General features: G+C 43.9%; 1 protein-coding gene across 1 annotated transcript in view; it reads right to left on the bottom strand.

Annotated features, from left to right (window-relative positions):
• Positions 1-8,949, bottom strand: part of RP1 (RP1 axonemal microtubule associated) — a 52,050-nt gene extending 43,101 nt beyond the window's left edge. The window contains exon 1 of the mRNA XM_047842462.1: positions 8,837-8,949. The gene's annotated coding sequence lies outside the window, so the exon portion shown is untranslated. The remainder of the gene's footprint in view (positions 1-8,836) is intronic.
• Positions 8,950-16,267: the final 7,318 nt, after the last annotated feature.

Raw genomic sequence — 16,267 nt, 5'->3', positions numbered from 1 at the left:
AGGTGGTGTACCTGCTCCAGGCAGGACCAGCACAGAGCTCACACTCTCGGCCCTTCTCAAGGGAAGGGAGAGCCTAGACAGCCAGAAAGGGCGGAATGGAGGGTTGGCAAGTGACGGAGTGAACACATCCTCCATGATACAGTGATAGCCGCCATTCACAGCCCATGGAGACCACACAGGGCTAAGGAGGTAACGCTCACAGCAGCAACAATAGCGCGAGTTTCAAAGCAACCGTACCTTCAAGACTCGCATCATGAGTGATGTGCCAGACTTCAGTTATATTTGGATTTCTGTTGGGCCTGATGGCATTCTTTCTGTTTCCTGTTTAACAATGGAGTTTAGCAGGCTGAGAACTGAAATTATGAACAAGCACACATTACTTAATCTAGACCGCAAACCCAGGTTTCCTTTTCAACAAGTGTTGGCCATTAGGTTCCTATGAGAAACTGTGTTCTTATTTGTGTGCTTGCTGATTTATCTGAAAATAGCGAAGAACACTTTGACAAGTACCTTAAACAAGACGAAAGCAAAGAGACACAGAACACGGAATACCCGCATAATTTGTTTCTGAAGAGTGATGAGAACATTCTGTGAATGCATGAGGGAACTGGGGTCTTCCCTAGATCTCGTCCCATGTGCTGACTGTATGGAGGGAACTGGAGAGGTCAGATCAATCCCATTCACCCTCAAAGCATTTGATTTTCACCTGATGGAACTTGAAAGCCTTTGTCTCACACTATTCGTGTTCACACCCAGCTTCTTGAAGGACAAGAGAGCACAAGGGTTCCAATGTCCTTGCCCACAGAAAGTCAAGGTCAATGTTGTTCAGGACCAGCGTTCTCTCTCCCAAACCCCACACTTATCACACTGCAAGGTATGATAAGAAGCTTCCTACCCAGTTTTTCATGAGAGAAGATGAACCGACAAAATATCTCATGTACACCAGTTCTGACCAATTGATCCAATCCAATCAAACAAATATTCTTTGAGCTCTATAGCAAGGATTGCTAGCTGCATCTCAAAATCCATTTTTTCTTTATTTTTGGTAAAAGGAATCAAGCACATTTCCCAGTGTCTGTTGTAGCCACCTGTGGACCACGTTACCGTTCTAACCACTGAGGTAGAAGCGGGAGTCTTGTACGGTTCTTTCAAGAAGACTCATTAATAAGGAGGGGTTCCTTTTTCCCCCCCTTCTTCCTCCTTCACGTCCTAAAATGTGGTTCAATGGCTTCGCAGCCATCTTGGACCATAAGGCGATCCAGGGAATGGGAGCCAGCCACAGCAGAATGAAAAGATGGAAGAATTCTGAGTCTCCGCGTTCCAGATCCACCGTATCAACCCTGGACTGTATTTCACATTTTTTAGGAAGAAAGAAATACATTTAAGTCCATTTTTCACGTTTCGGTTATGTGCAACAGAAATTATCTGAGAGAAACACCTGCTATTTGCCAGGCATTACACTAGAAACAAATCTCCCTCCACCTTTCCCACCCCCAATACACACATACGGACAAAAAGTAAACAGTTTGGGTATTTCAGCAATGCCTGATCTACTGAAGCAATCACAAATAGATCACACTGACTATAAACATTTCTTCTAAAGATTTTAGAGAAATGCTCAAGGGACCCCGAAATTTTATGAAACGTTCTCAAATCCGTGACTTTAAAACAGATTCTTCTCCGACACAGAGTGGATTTTTTTCACCTGTATCTACAAAGGGAGGTCTAGTTTCCCATCGCTTTCTGCATTGAAAGACCATTCTGCTGAAAATAATTACCTCAAAACCAGTGGGAACATTTTTCCCTCTCCATCCTACCTGTTAAAAAGTAAAGCTCTGGAAGCCTATATTTTTACTTCACTTTTCCTCGGGAAGCCTCTTGATAATAAGTGAAATGTCTGTGACCTTGATAAGCTTTGAATTATGCTGTTAAAATAAAGCCTTTTGTAGTTTCCTGAAGGGTGTTTGGATCTGAACTGTAAAAGAAAAAAATTGCTTCGATATTGATGCCCATATTAAATTGGCCCTTTTACCAGAATATAATGGAAGTTCTCTACTCATTTTGCCAAGTGCAGGCATCCCTCTGTAAGTCTAAAGCCCTTAACTGATGAATAACAATAGTACATTCTGTGACTAAAGCAAAGTTTGACAAAAATATGTCAAACAGGCATGTAGACGTAAGGAGACACAATAATTGCCTATATTGAAGAGTTTTTCCTTTAAGATTTATCTTTGGAAAAGCAAAGGCCAGATTGCCTTTTGAGCTACAGGGATTTAAGTATTCAAACCATGTGTAAGAAAAGCAGGGAACACCCAAGGCCAAGGTTAAGCCAGGAGGGGTTGGTCAGCTCTGGTTCCCCCCACCACCACCCTCAGGGCTCCCAGCAGAGGCTGACCAGGGGGGTGTCCAGGACCAAGAGCACTGTCCTCAGCATTCCCCACAGGGTGCACCTGGGGCCCTGTGAACATGCCTACTCCATTCGGTCAAGTTCAACACACCTTCCCTGGCCTCGTGAGGTGGTTTTGTCTCTGTGGCCTGTAGCAGTTGCTTGTTTGAGCCCTTTGTAAATAATTAGTCACCATTAAATCTCTTCTCTTTTCCCTTGATTTCACTTTCAGACAAGTGGGGTGGAGGCCAGGGTCTGGGGAGATAGATGTGGCTTCGAGCTCAGCTCTGGCTCTTTACTGCCTGTTGATCACAGCGCTCTGGGGCCAGCTTGGGTTACAAAACGCAGCTCAAACAGGAGAAGGCAACCTAACTGAGCTAGGACAGCTCTTAATGAGTAAGGCGGAATAAGGCAGCCACTGGATGGAGATTCTCGAACTGAATGGCTCCGATCTGACCAGCACCTGCTCTGGCCAGTCCTTCCCACAGCAGGGAAGGAAATAGGAGGGGTGAGGCTTTGCCAGGTGAGGTCTTTCACTCTCCTCAGAGAGTACAACCTGAGATATGGGAACTTTCCTTTGATTTGGAAGGAGGAATACATAGGACCTATTTTAAGTTTTAGCATCTTGGCCGACCTCTAGGATAGCCTGGGGGAAGCTCACTGCCTTCTGAAGTAGGGATTCAAGTCTTCCTGTCTCCCTCTCTTATCAGGAGAACATCGATTAATTTTGTATTGAAAGGAGTAAAAGATTATCATTAGGAAAAGGGAAGGCATGATGGGCTAAATTGTGTCCTGTCCTCACCCCCCAAATTCATATATTGAAGGCCTGACCCACAGTCCTCGGAAAGTGACCTTATTTGGAAATAGGATTATTGCAGATACAATTCATCAAGATGAGGTGATACTGGATAGAGTGGGCCCTTCATCCTATATGACTGGTATCTTTATAAAAAGGAGAAATTTGGACACACACACACACACACACACACACACACGAGGAATGCCATGCAGAAATGGCGGCAGAGATTGGAGTGATACTCTAGAAGTCCAGGTACATCAGATATTGCCAACAAGGACCAGGCTTGGACTGGATTCCCGCTCACAGCCCTCAGAAGGAACCAGCCCTGCTGACACCTTGATCTTGGACTTCTAGTCTCCAGACTGTGAGACAATAAATTTCTGTTTCTTAAACAACCCGGTCCACCGCGCTTCATTACGACAGCCCTACGACACTAATACAGAAGATGCCCAGCTAACCAAAGGCCCTGAACAACCTCATGCTTGTTTAGAGCAGTCATGCTTGTTTAGGGCCCAGGGCCCTCCAAGCCCAGCTTTGTGCCCACAGAGAGTAACAGTGAAGGCTAGGCTCCTCTCCAACCCTTAACCACAAGTCTTCTGTCCACGGACTGTGTGAACTGTCTCCCATCATGCCCATGTAGGGAAGAATGACCTGATGACCACTTCCTAAGGCCAATCCTACTCTTCTCCCTGTGTCACCAAGAAGGAAATTGGGTTTAGAGAACTTGGGTGCTCACCATGTTTGCACCGTGGGTGTGCGTTTCAAACCCAGGCCAGACTCGGGCTCCAGACTCTACACCCCACCTTTGTCGTAAACCGTGGCACAGGCACCCGGCATTTGGAGGCATTCATTTTAGTGTCACCATCAGACTCCATCATGACCAGATAGGAGAAATCCTTCTAGTAAAGAAGCCTACAGTAAGAAAACAGGCCTTCACAAGTTGAAGACCACTGCTGTAAATCCCAAAGGATATCTGTTCCCTGAGCTGACTGGCCCTATCAAGAATACCAGGACGGAGGCACCTGGGTGGCTCAGTCGGTTAAGCATCTGACTCTTGATTTTGGCTCAGGTCACAATCTCACGGTTCATGAGTTCGAGCCCTGCATCAGGCTCTGTTCTAACACCGTGGAGCCTGCTTGGGATTCTCTCACTCTCTCTCTCTCTGCCCCTCCCCTGCTCGCTCTCTCTCTCTCTCTCTCTCTCTCTCTCTCTCTCTCTCAAATAAATAAATACACAAACAAACAAACTAAAAAATATAATTAAAAAAAAAAGAATACCAGGACAGGGATGAAAGCTGCCAAGCCCCACCCACAGGAGACCTGGCCTAGAATGTTCTGAAGAGAGTTAACATCTCTGTGCAGAAAAGCCATGCACGGGCCACCAAATCAATCACATAAGCATATCTTGAGGTAGCTCCTCAAGGTGCATTTACCCACATTTGTGATGAAATGGCCAACCGTTTCAATTAGACTGTTTATAGATTGGTCCTTTTCTGCTATTTCCACGTGTTAGGCAAATGAGCGGGCCTTGGGGCCAGGAAATGAAGATTTTGGTGTCTAAAAATAATACCTAACACTTGTAAGGCATTTAAAATGTGCTGGGTTTTTAATTACCAAACCACCTTACAAAAGAGGTGTTTTATCTGCATCACATATATGGAAATGGAGACCCCAGGAGGTAAATGACCCTCTCCTGCCCTGCAGTTCTCTTTGAGAGGCCCTTCCCAACAAGTGCGCATGTCTCAGGAATCCAGACTTCCAGTATGACTGAGGGGACAAGTGGCCGCGGACCTCCTCCCTTTTGACCCGTTCCCAATCTCTGATCTCCTTAGGAAGCCCCATAGCAGCCAGAGCCAACCCCAAGGGCTAGACCTTCTGTTCTGGGCCTTAGGAGGAAACGAATTACGCTCTCCTCATTCTTTCTTCAGATTTGATTTCCTTCCCTATCAGGGTGGTAAGACCTGGGGAGAAGATAACAGGGTGTAGACTTAAGGGAAAGAGACCACAATTACAACTGGGATATCTTGAGTATTGTGAGACCTGGGCCTTCCAGGTCTTGGTAAAGGATGCCCCAGTGTGGCCGGCCTGCCTGACGAGCCTGCAGCACTCACTCAGGGCAGAGCCTGTAGAAACAGAAGGCATTTGACCCCTTGTTCTTTGCACAAAACCTTCAGAGGCCTTTTCTCTTCTGTGCTGAACAAGGCGCCAACTGTGTGATATCTACTCTGAAAATGCTGTTTTAATCTATTCATATTGAAATCTGAATAATTATAAATTAATAGTAACACTTCACCACACCCTAATATTACTAAAAATGTTTCTTTTAACTTATTCTAGAGACTAGTGTATGTATCCTAAACAAATGTTATCATTTCGATATGCTCCTTGGGAAAGCCTTGTCTCAAACATCAAGAAACTTGAGATGTGACTAATGCAAGTATTTGAAACAAAGCAGGCATCCGTCAGTCTTCGTTTTCTTAATGGGCATGAAAATGTTACACCCATATTTACTAGCTTTACATATGACATAAGACAAGGAATTTGAAATTCTGAGCTTTGAATCCTTGGAGTAATAGAAAAGCTGCTGAGTGTTTTAGGAGGATTCATTTTAAGTTACTTAATATTAACTGTAAGGACCTCATCTTTCTCTAGACAAGTTAGGGACCATCCATTCATTTGACAGCCAATGTCATAGACCTTCTTAGCTCTGGTACTTTGTTGCAATAAGTAATATTTATATTAATGTCCTTGAAATGCTATAAAATTTTGAAACACCTTCTCAAGGGAAAACAAAAATTATTTTCATTTGCACTTGAGTGTGTTTCCATTATTCAAGTACAGGTATTGCATGTATGCTATTCTGATATTAATTCATATATTAGCAGGATGTATAATTAATCGGAATTCGGCATTCACCAACCGTGCATAGAAAGCAGACGTGTGCTCATAGAATGTTCTAGCAATGATACCTCTTGTTGATCTTTTTTTCTGTTTTATAGTTACTAAAATTCTTTTGTGACTACGTAAATCAACCTGGAATAAAATAATCCAGTGGGTGGAGTTTATACACCACTGACATCTGAAATGCCACAACTTTTATAAGTTAATGGTTTGTGCTGTTCACTTCCTGCCTGACTTGACTAGTTGTCATAGGTCTGCCAAACTCCTCTAGCGTTTCCTTGTACTGAAGAAATCCCTCAGCTGTGGTAATGCCCCAGTCTCGTTTCTCTTTTTTTTTTTTTTTTTTTTTTTGAGAGAGAGAGCGTGCAAGGGATCAAGGGGCAGAGAGAGAGAGAGAAGCGGGGCTCCCCCGAAGTGGGGCTCATGCCCCCCCCAAAGCGGGGCTCGTGCTCACCCAAAGCAGGTCTCAAGCTCACCCGATGTGGGACCTGAACTTGTGAACCGTGAGGTTGTGACCTGAGCCAAAGTCAGACGCTGAACAACCGAGCCACCCAGGCGCCCTGTGTTTACAAGTTTCTAAGGGTGTTGTTTGGCTTTTACGTTATGTTGCTATTAAATTATTCTAAGACACTGAATACAGCAAATATAAACAGAAAGGAAACACCTGTTACTATGGTGTCGATGGCAAGTAATTTACCAATGACTTTGAGCCTATTCAGAATCCATGTTACAAATTTTAAACACATAAATTATGGTTGTCCAAAAGGAAGAGAGAGATTTCATAGTGTGTTTTAATGAAGGTATTATGCCACTAATTTCAAATATACCAAGCGAATTGAGGCGATTGGGGATTTATTAAGAAGCTTTAGGGGCGCCTGGGTGGCGCAGTCGGTTAAGCGTCCAACTTCAGCCAGGTCACGATCTCGCGGTCCGTGAGTTCGAGCCCCGCATCGGGCTCTGGGCTGATGGCTCAGAGCCTGGAGCCTGCTTCCGATTCTGTGTCTCCCTCTCTCTCTGCGCCTCCCCCATTCATGCTCTGTCTCTCTCTGTCCCAAAAATAAATAAACGTTGAAAAAAAAAATTAAAAAGAAGCTTTAGCAGTAGGAGGTTTACCTGGACTGGCTTTTCAGTCCATGAGGCCAGGCTACGGGGTAAGGGGGCTCGACTCCTACGCCAGTCCCTGCAGGGGCAATTTCACTGTGTGGTCCTCTGGAGATCAGCTCCGATCTCTCTAGTGTCCAAATCTTTGTCACAGCTCCTGGGGCTGCCGAGTAGCCTTGTCTCCAATCCTCAGGGGAGTCCGAGAGCCAGCCATGTACCCATATCCCCACCCGGAGGGTCCCGCTCCATCCCACATAAAGCTACTGACGGCCACCCACACAGGGATGACACCAAATATGCTACAGACGGTGCGGGTCTCCCAGCTCAAATGAAGTCCGCGTGTCAGATCCAGGACAAGTAAGATCTACTTGTTTGTATGTTGTGTGCTCGCAATGTACTAAGCACTGTAGGTGGTGGCCTTCCACAGCCCTGCCCTTCCTATTCTCAGTTGACAGGTGGAAACGGGAAGGTGGCAGTGAAATAGCTCACACAGGTTTGGGAGACTCGGGGCAGGTGTTCTGAGCCGGAGCCACTGGACCCTGCCTCGGTGCAGAGACCTCGGGGACCAGCCACATTCTTCTCGCTAGGGAGGGGGTACAGGGAACACAGCACTGAGCGACGTAGGAGGGACCTCTCGCCTGCGCACCTAGCAAATGCATTGAGCCTGGGGGCCCCTGTGTGTCCCCTGTTGCTCCTGCCAGCTCCACGGCAGTCAGAACAGCTAGTCACCTCATCGAAACGCAAACAAACCTCCTCTTGAACTGATAAGGAAAAAAAATCTAAGATAATATCTAACATTCAGGCAGCACTTTAGTGTATGGATTAAGGAGCTCTGAGGCACCTGCCTGCCTCGGGGGGGGGGGGGGGGGGGAGGCTTCCAGCTCGGGGCCCACGTGCTGTGATCCCTCTTCCTGTGAACTTGCCCTAACACGTCCGTGCCTCTCCTCTCAGTGTACCCACTCCGCAAACGAGGAAGATGTTTGCAGCTTGAGTGTTAACTTATTGAACGTGAAAAACTGCATGAGTCCCTAATATATCCCCACTCCGTCTCGTTCCCTGAATATTCTTTTCCTGTTCTTTGATGTGGTTCTTCTCATTTCTGTCATCCTGTGTTAGACAGTTCCGAGAGCCTCCTAAGTGGCCTTCAGGCATATAGCGAGTCCTGCCCCACCGTGAGCCACTCTCCTATTTGCCTCCGTTGTCAATAAATGTCAGCTGTTATTTCTAAAACTAAGATTATGCCTGCTACTGCTCTGCCTAACACCCTCCAAGTGTCCCCAGGGCTTTAGGGCTCATCTCCCAGGTGCCACGCATGGCCCACAGGCTCTTGAACTTAAGAACAAGTGTCCAAACAACCTCTCAAAACTAGAATATCTTAGAAACACCTGCAAAAATGCTTCACGAGAAAAATTAGTTCACTCACCTCCCCCACAGTAACCAAGACTAGACGTTATTTAGCTCAGGCCTTTCCTGCTTCCTTTACTCATCTTCAACATCTTTTCCACACCATTAAGCAATCTTCTGTGTTTAAATAGAAGTGAAAGATATCTTCCCTTTGAAACACCTAGTAAAGTTTTCTAAAACTTAAATTTTAATTACCATCCCCCCCCCCAAAAAAAAGACCAGGAAAAATAAAATCACGTATTTTACCTGTAATTTCCAAAGCGTCTGTAGAAAGTCCCCAGCTGCTTCCAGAAGGTCTTAACCAAGAGGGCTACAGTTTGGAACGTTCAGAGCCAAGGGCTTGGCATCGTGTGGCATCCTGTTGCTGAGATGCAGCTTAGGAGTAAACCTGGCTTTTGTTTGGTGCGGGTCAAAGGAAACAGCGATGTTTGCATTGTCCTGTGTGTTACCTGTAGCGACAGCAAACATTTCACATAACTCCCAAACCACGCAGTGACCAAGGACACAGCTACTGTGAGATTCAGGATTGTTATTGTGGATCAGTGAGTAGACTGCTCTTATTCTGATTTTTTTTAAACATTACAGGGGCCCCTGAGTGGCTCAGTCGGTTAAGCGTCCGACTTCGGCTCAGGTCATGATCTCGCGGTCCGTGAGTTCAAGCCCCGCGTCGGGCTCGGTGCTGACAGCTCAGAGCCTGGAGCCTGTTTCAGATTCTGTGTCTCCCTCTCTCTGACCTTCCCCTGCTCATGCTCTGTCTCTCTCTCTGTCTCAGAAATAAATAAACGCTAAAAAAAATTTAAAAAAAAATTACAAACTCTGGCACACATCACTGCTTTCCCTGGTCTTTCCAGTTGCCTATAATGTCCAATAAAATAACCTATTCTAGATAAAATTAAATTTTATCAAACGGTCAACAAAATAACCAATTTTGTTCCTTTTTCTAACCAATAGATCCTTTGCGGCATACGAATATAATTTGGCATATGAGCATATGAGCATTTTACCTTATTTTGAAGTTGATGTTTTGAACACTTATCTTGAAAAGTATGTTTTAGTTTAGACACCGGGAAGTCGGGTCAAGTCCCCATAATAAGTGAGTCGGTTCAATTCAACAGATGTTTGTTAACTACCTGTTCCATTTAAGGCATGTGTCTGAAAAAAAAGAAAAAAAAAAGGTCTGACTTCAAAGAGTTCCCGAGTCAGTATTTTTTGTACTAAATGATTACCAAATGCACATATTATCTCTACTGTTCACTTATTCTTTCAACAACCACGTATCAGTTCCCACCAGACAGAGCAATTGCTGAGAATGCCAGCCTCCCAGGGAGGTGGAGCCCCAGAAGGAGATAACTGAACCCGATCGCGTGTCCTCATCATTACCTTCATTTTGGCCACCAGAACCCCTGGCTGAAGCCCTTGTATTATTCTGTGGGGTTTTTGAATGGCTTTATTGAAGGATAATTGATATACAAGGAACTATACATGTTTATGTGTACAACTGGATGAGTTTGGACGTACACAAATACCCATGAAACCACCATCCACAATCAAGGGAGTAGACATAACCATCGCCTCCCAACGTTCCCTTGTTTCCCTTTGCTTGGTGTTTGTTTCGTGGTAAAAATACTTAACACGAGATCTACCCTCTTAAATGTTGGGGTGCACCGTATAATATGTTAATTTTAGGTACTGTGAGGTACCAGGATCTCTAGCGTTTATTCATCTGGCATAAATGAAATTATAACGACTGAGCAACAACCCTCCATTCCCCCACCCCCAGGCCCTCACAATCACCGTCGTATCCTCTGCTTTTATGAAGTTGACTATTTTCATCACCTCATGTAAGTGGAATCACACATTATTTATCCTTCCGTGACCAGTTCATCTCACTTTGCATTATGTCCTCCAGGTTCATCCATGTTGTTGTAAATGTCAGTGTCTTCTTCTTTTTCAAGGCTGAATAATATTCCATTTTATGTGTGTATGTATTACGTTTTCTTTTTGCACTCACTGATCAATGGACTGGTGTTTCCATATCTTCACTACTGTGAATAATACTGCAGGGACCCAGGGAGTGCAGATATCTCTTTGGGATCCTGGTCTCAGTTCTTTTGGGTAGACGCCAGACATGGGATTGCTGGCTCATATGGTAGTTCTATTTTTAATTTTTTGATAAATCGCCATGCTGTTTTCTGTAGTAGCTACAACAGTTTGCAATCCCACCAACAGAGTACAAGGGTTCCAATTTCTCCACATCCTCACCACCATTTGTTATCTTTTTTTTTAATAACAGCGTCCCAACTGATGTGAGGTGATGCCTCATTGTAGTTTTGATTCACATTTTCCTGATAATTAATGGTGTTGAGTGTCTCCTCATATCCCTATTAGGCCATTTGTATATCTTCTTTGGAGAAACGTCTGTTCAAGTCCTTTACCCACTTCTTAATTGGGTTGTTTGGGTATTCTGGATATTTAGTTGTAGTCTTGTATTTTTGTTGTTTTTATTTTTATTTTTTAATGTTTATTTATTTATGTTTGAGAGAAAGAGAGAATGAGAGAGAGAGCACGAGAAGGGGAGAGACAGAGAGAGAGAGGGAGACACAAATCCGAAGCAGGCTCCTGGCTCTGACCTGTTAGCACCGAGCCCGACACGAGGCTCGAACTCACCAACTGTGAGATCATGAACTGAGCTGAAGTCAGACACGCAACTGAGCCCCTGGTGTTGTTGTGTTTAGAGAGAGGCTGTGTGCAAAGGGAGGAGAGAGGCAGAGGGAGAGAGAGAGAATCTTAGGCAGGATCCACACTCAGCAGGGCTCAATTCCACAACCCTGGGATCATGACCTGAGCCGAAATCAAAAGTTGAACATTCCACCAAACGAACCACCCAGGCGCCCCTAGTCTCATATTGTCATAATGCTTAGAGCAAAGGCACGATCTGTTTGGTTTTCTCTTCAATGCAAAAATTATCTTTTTTGTGAGGTGGGACACACTAGAAGCAAAAGTTCCTTCAAGTATGACCATAGAATGTCAATTCCAGAGAGCAAGAAAATCTATCTGAAAGAATCTGAGCGTTTGAAACACTTGGTGTTTCTTAATAAGTGAAGCAGCAGGGGGCAGGGTGGTGCAGCAGAATGATCAGAGGCCGACCAGCCAGAAAGAGACACCTAGGGTTGGTTTCATCTCTGCTGGGCGTTTGTTATCCAGTCTGCAAAGTAAGGAGCTGAGTTGGATAGACTTTCCTACATCAGAATATATTTTCTTTCATTCAATAATACTATTGCGTACCTACCACGGGCCAGACGTTGTGTTAAGTGCCGGAATAGATCAGTACACAGGAGTCAACAGAGTCCCTGCCAATTTAGAGTTTACCTTCTTAGAGGGGGTAGTAGGCAATTTACAAGTAATTTCGTGAGTTACATTGTTTCCGACAGCACTGAATGCTACAAGTAAACCACCACTGGCCTTCCTGACCTCTCCTTTACTAATCCTGACCCCTTCAAGAGCTTTGCACACAGTGGGCTGCTTTTTTCCTTCTCCCCCGTTAAGTCTCGGCTCTGAATGTCACTCCTCTGGGACCGCCCTGGCCAGTATCGGCTCACCGTCCCCCCAGTCACTGAACAGGATGTCTGTTGCTTTATTTGATTTTATTTGGAGCATTTGGCACGGTCTGAAACAATGTTACTAGTTTACTGGAGAATATACAATCTCCAAAGAGCCACTTTTTTCATTGATATGCAGGTGGGCAAATGATTTTATTTTCACCTTGTCCAAAATGCCCCACAAACTATAAAATGAAGGAAATATTTCTGACCTATCTTCCGGGGATGTTCTGAAGAATACTTATAATAAGTGGTAGGTATTGAACATATTTTACTTATTTGTTTGTTTGTCTATTTATTTATCTATCTACTTTACGTCTTCTTAGAGAAATCACATATATGCACCAGAAATTTGTCTCTTTTAGTAAAAGAATCTAGACAACGCCCTTAATTTCTCTAAGCCTCTGTTTTAAAAAGGAAGGCTAATAATCCTTCCCTGCAGGATTTTTTTTTCTGCTTCTTAAACAGGATAATTGAAAGCTCCCAGCAAACTATCAGTCATAAAGAGGGTATGCCTACTGAATCTTCACTGAATTAGAGTTAGACTTCAGTGAATATTTGGAAAAGCTTCCAGTAATACGATTCACTGAGCTCTGATACGTAACTCATGACTTCAGAAAATGGCAACATTACCAGACAATAAAGTCAGATTCTTAATGATGTGTCACGACACAGAATGATGCCATGGGCAATGCACACAGAACACATCCCAGCCCATACCTCAAGCCCGTCAAGCCAAGAAACCACACAGGTACCAATAATACACCACCCCCCGCACCCTCTTCAGGGTCCGGTCACAAACAGCCCCAGCACCGAGGGTGCTGAGAGCACCCGAACAGCTCCAGGCAGGGGACAACATCACTGATGAGCTGGCAGACTAAAGAATAACGCGAGACAAAGGGTCAACGTGAAGGGCACTCGGTCTGAAGGATGCAGACGTGGGGCCCAGAGACCTAGAGCATTTTCCTGAGCTCAAACGCCCCTATAGTAGCTGAGTCTGACCTCAAACTTGGCCTCGTGACTATTTAATCCACGGAAAAGTAGCTACTATATCCACATGGTCATGGTTCAAGATCTAAGTACACAGTGGGACAAAGGAAATTATTTTCATTCCTTCACTCGACAAACATTTATTGCAGACCTGTTTGACTGGATACAGACATTCTGAGGATTACAAATTCAATGAGCTCTCAAACAGATCTATAAATGCTTGAAAAACCTCTCTTAGCCTCCCCCTGCTCTCTGCATAGTCACTAAAGGCCAGCCTGACCTCAGCCTTCACAGCAGGGGGAAGGGTCCTGATGTATTCAGACGATACACAATCATACTATTTAAAGACAGATAGTATAGATAAAGCGTTTCTCAGAGTGTATTTTGTACTGAAGCTCAAATTAAAAAAACATGCACAATCTTATCACATTAAGTACTCATGACTTGTGCAACAATTTGCTTGGGATATATTTATATCAGGGAAAGGAGAAGAAGAGAGACAATATCTGCAGAAACATGGAAACCAGAGAAGCTTGGTGCATTAAGACAATGAAGTATAGTATACCAATGTGTCTGATGGTAGTATTGGGTTGAATTGTATAAATTAACTATTTTGTAAATCAGAAATGGTCACTTGCCAGTGTGTGTGTGTGTGTGTGTGTGTGTGTGTGTATACACACACGTATATATGTATATATATGTGTATATATATGTGTGTATATATATATATACATACACACACACACATATATATATATAGTGAGGCAGTGAGAGAGGCTGCTAGAAAGGTGGGCAGGGGCCCCTCCATGATGGGAGTTTAGATTTATGCTATAGGCTACCAGAAGCCATTAAAGAATTTTAACAGAGGAGTGACATAGTGTTTATTTTACAGTTAGTAGTCCAGTTAGTAGCTGACTAGTATTTATTTTACAGTTACTATTCTGATGATTTGGTGGAGCTTAAAGGCAATCAAACTCAACGTAAAGAAACTCGTTACGTGACTATATTAATAGAACATTAATTCAACAGTACTTATTGACGGCTGTGGCCGACAGACAAACGGCCCAAAAGATGTCTCGAAAGACTTTGAGAATGTGCTTAAGCCAAGCACCTTGAGATGGGAGGGTCATCCTAGGTCATGTCGGGGGGCCCAGTGGAGTCACAAGGATTCTTACAAGAGGAAGACAGCAGGGCCGGAGTCGAAGAAAGAGTGGAAGATGGTATGTTTTAAGGCTGGAGGAAGAGCCCACAACCCAAGGAATACAGAGGGCCCGTAGAAGCTAAAAAAGGCAAGGAACTGATTCTCCCCTAGAGCGTCCAGAAGGAATACAGTCCCGGGGCATCTTGGTTTTAGTCCGTTAAGACCCATTTTGGACTAGTGACCTCCAGAACCGGGAGATAATAAATTTGTGTCGTTTTGAGCCACTAAGTTTGTGGTGATTTATTACAGCGGCAACAGCAAACAGTTAACTACAGTGGTAGTGAATTTTACGTGTCACCTTGATGGAGCCATCACGTGCCCAGATACTTGCTTAAACATTATTCTGGGTGTGCCTGTGAAGGTGTGCCCGGAAAAGATTAACTTTTTAATGGGTAGACTGAGTAAAGCAGATTGCACTCCCCCATGTAAATGGACCTCATCCAATACATTAAAGGCCTGAATGGTACAAAAAGTCTGAGAAAGCTAGAATCCACTCTTTCTGCCTGCCCGTCTTCAACCTGGGATGTGGGTCTTCTCTCCTGCTGTCAGACTTGGACCCAGACTGGAATTACACCATTGGCTCTGTGGATCTCCAGCTGGCCAGCTGTAGATCTCGGGACTTCTTAGCCTTCATAATCATGTGATCCAATTCCTTCTAGTAAATGTCACTATATATTTACATACATATATATATATATATATATATATATTTATATAATAGAGGGGTGCCTGGGTGACTCAGTTGGTTGGGCATCTGACTTCGGCTCAGGTCATGATCTCAGTTTGTGAGTTCGAGCCCCGCCTTGGGCTCTGTGCTGACAGCTCAGAGCCTGGAACCTGCTTCAGATTCTGTGTCTCCCTCTCTCTTTGACCCTCCCCTGCTCATGTTCTGTCTCTCTGTCTCTCAAAAATGAATAAACATTTTTAAAAAATTTAATATATATATAATGTACATATACATAAATGTGTGTGTATATATTTATATATATGTATTTAAATATATATATAATCTATTGGTTCAGTTTCTCTGGAGAACTCAGACTAACATGCCTACTGTATATAAAGTCTGGACAAGAAGTAATTCAGGCTTGAATTCCTGTGGAGTCAGGGCACATCACCCTCCCTGCACATCGATATTCACCAAGGAAACTCTGCTGAGTTTCATGTCCAGTGTATTTATTGGAGTTTCATTATGTAGGCATGATAATTAAATTATTGGCCGTGTGATTGAACTCAGTCTTCAGCCTTTCTCTCCTCCCCAGAGGTCAGGCAGTGCAGAGCAGAGTCCCCAAACCTAATCACAAGGTTGGTCTTTCTGGTGACCAGCCCCCATCCTGAAGCTCTCTGGGAGCCCGAGAGTGAGTCACCTCGTTGGCATAACAAAGACAGTCCCGTCAATCAGAAACCCAGGACAAAGACCAGACAAATTCTTTATTATGACACAGTTCTTTTCACAGGAAATGTTGCATTTGCACTGCCATAACCCCTGGAAGCTTTGGTTGATTTTGAATGGCCCTTAATGAAGGTATCCTTGACACTTTTTAGAGGTCATGCTTCATTTGTAAGGGTGCAGGCTTAAAATGGATCTTAACAAGTATATTTGTTCCAAACATGACATCCACAGCTATGAAAAACAATACTGTTCATATCATTACCTTCCTTTCTCCCTAGAATTTTGAAAGCAACAAGAAAGGAAAGTTTGTTTTAAAAAAAATGTTTAAGAGACAGTGTACCAAAGGCTCCCTTGGACAGAGTTTCAGTTTTGCAAGATGAAGACAGTTCTGGGGATGAACGGTGATGTTGATGACACAACAGTGTGAATGTACTTAATGCCACTGGACTGTGCACTTAAACGTGGTTAAGATAGTAAATTTTATGTTATGTATA

Source organism: Prionailurus viverrinus, chromosome F2, assembly GCF_022837055.1.
Source record: "Prionailurus viverrinus isolate Anna chromosome F2, UM_Priviv_1.0, whole genome shotgun sequence".
Classification (NCBI taxonomy): domain Eukaryota; kingdom Metazoa; phylum Chordata; class Mammalia; order Carnivora; family Felidae; genus Prionailurus; species Prionailurus viverrinus.
The sequence above is the reverse complement of the archived record's forward strand: the minus strand, read 5'-3'. Positions and strand labels throughout refer to the sequence as shown.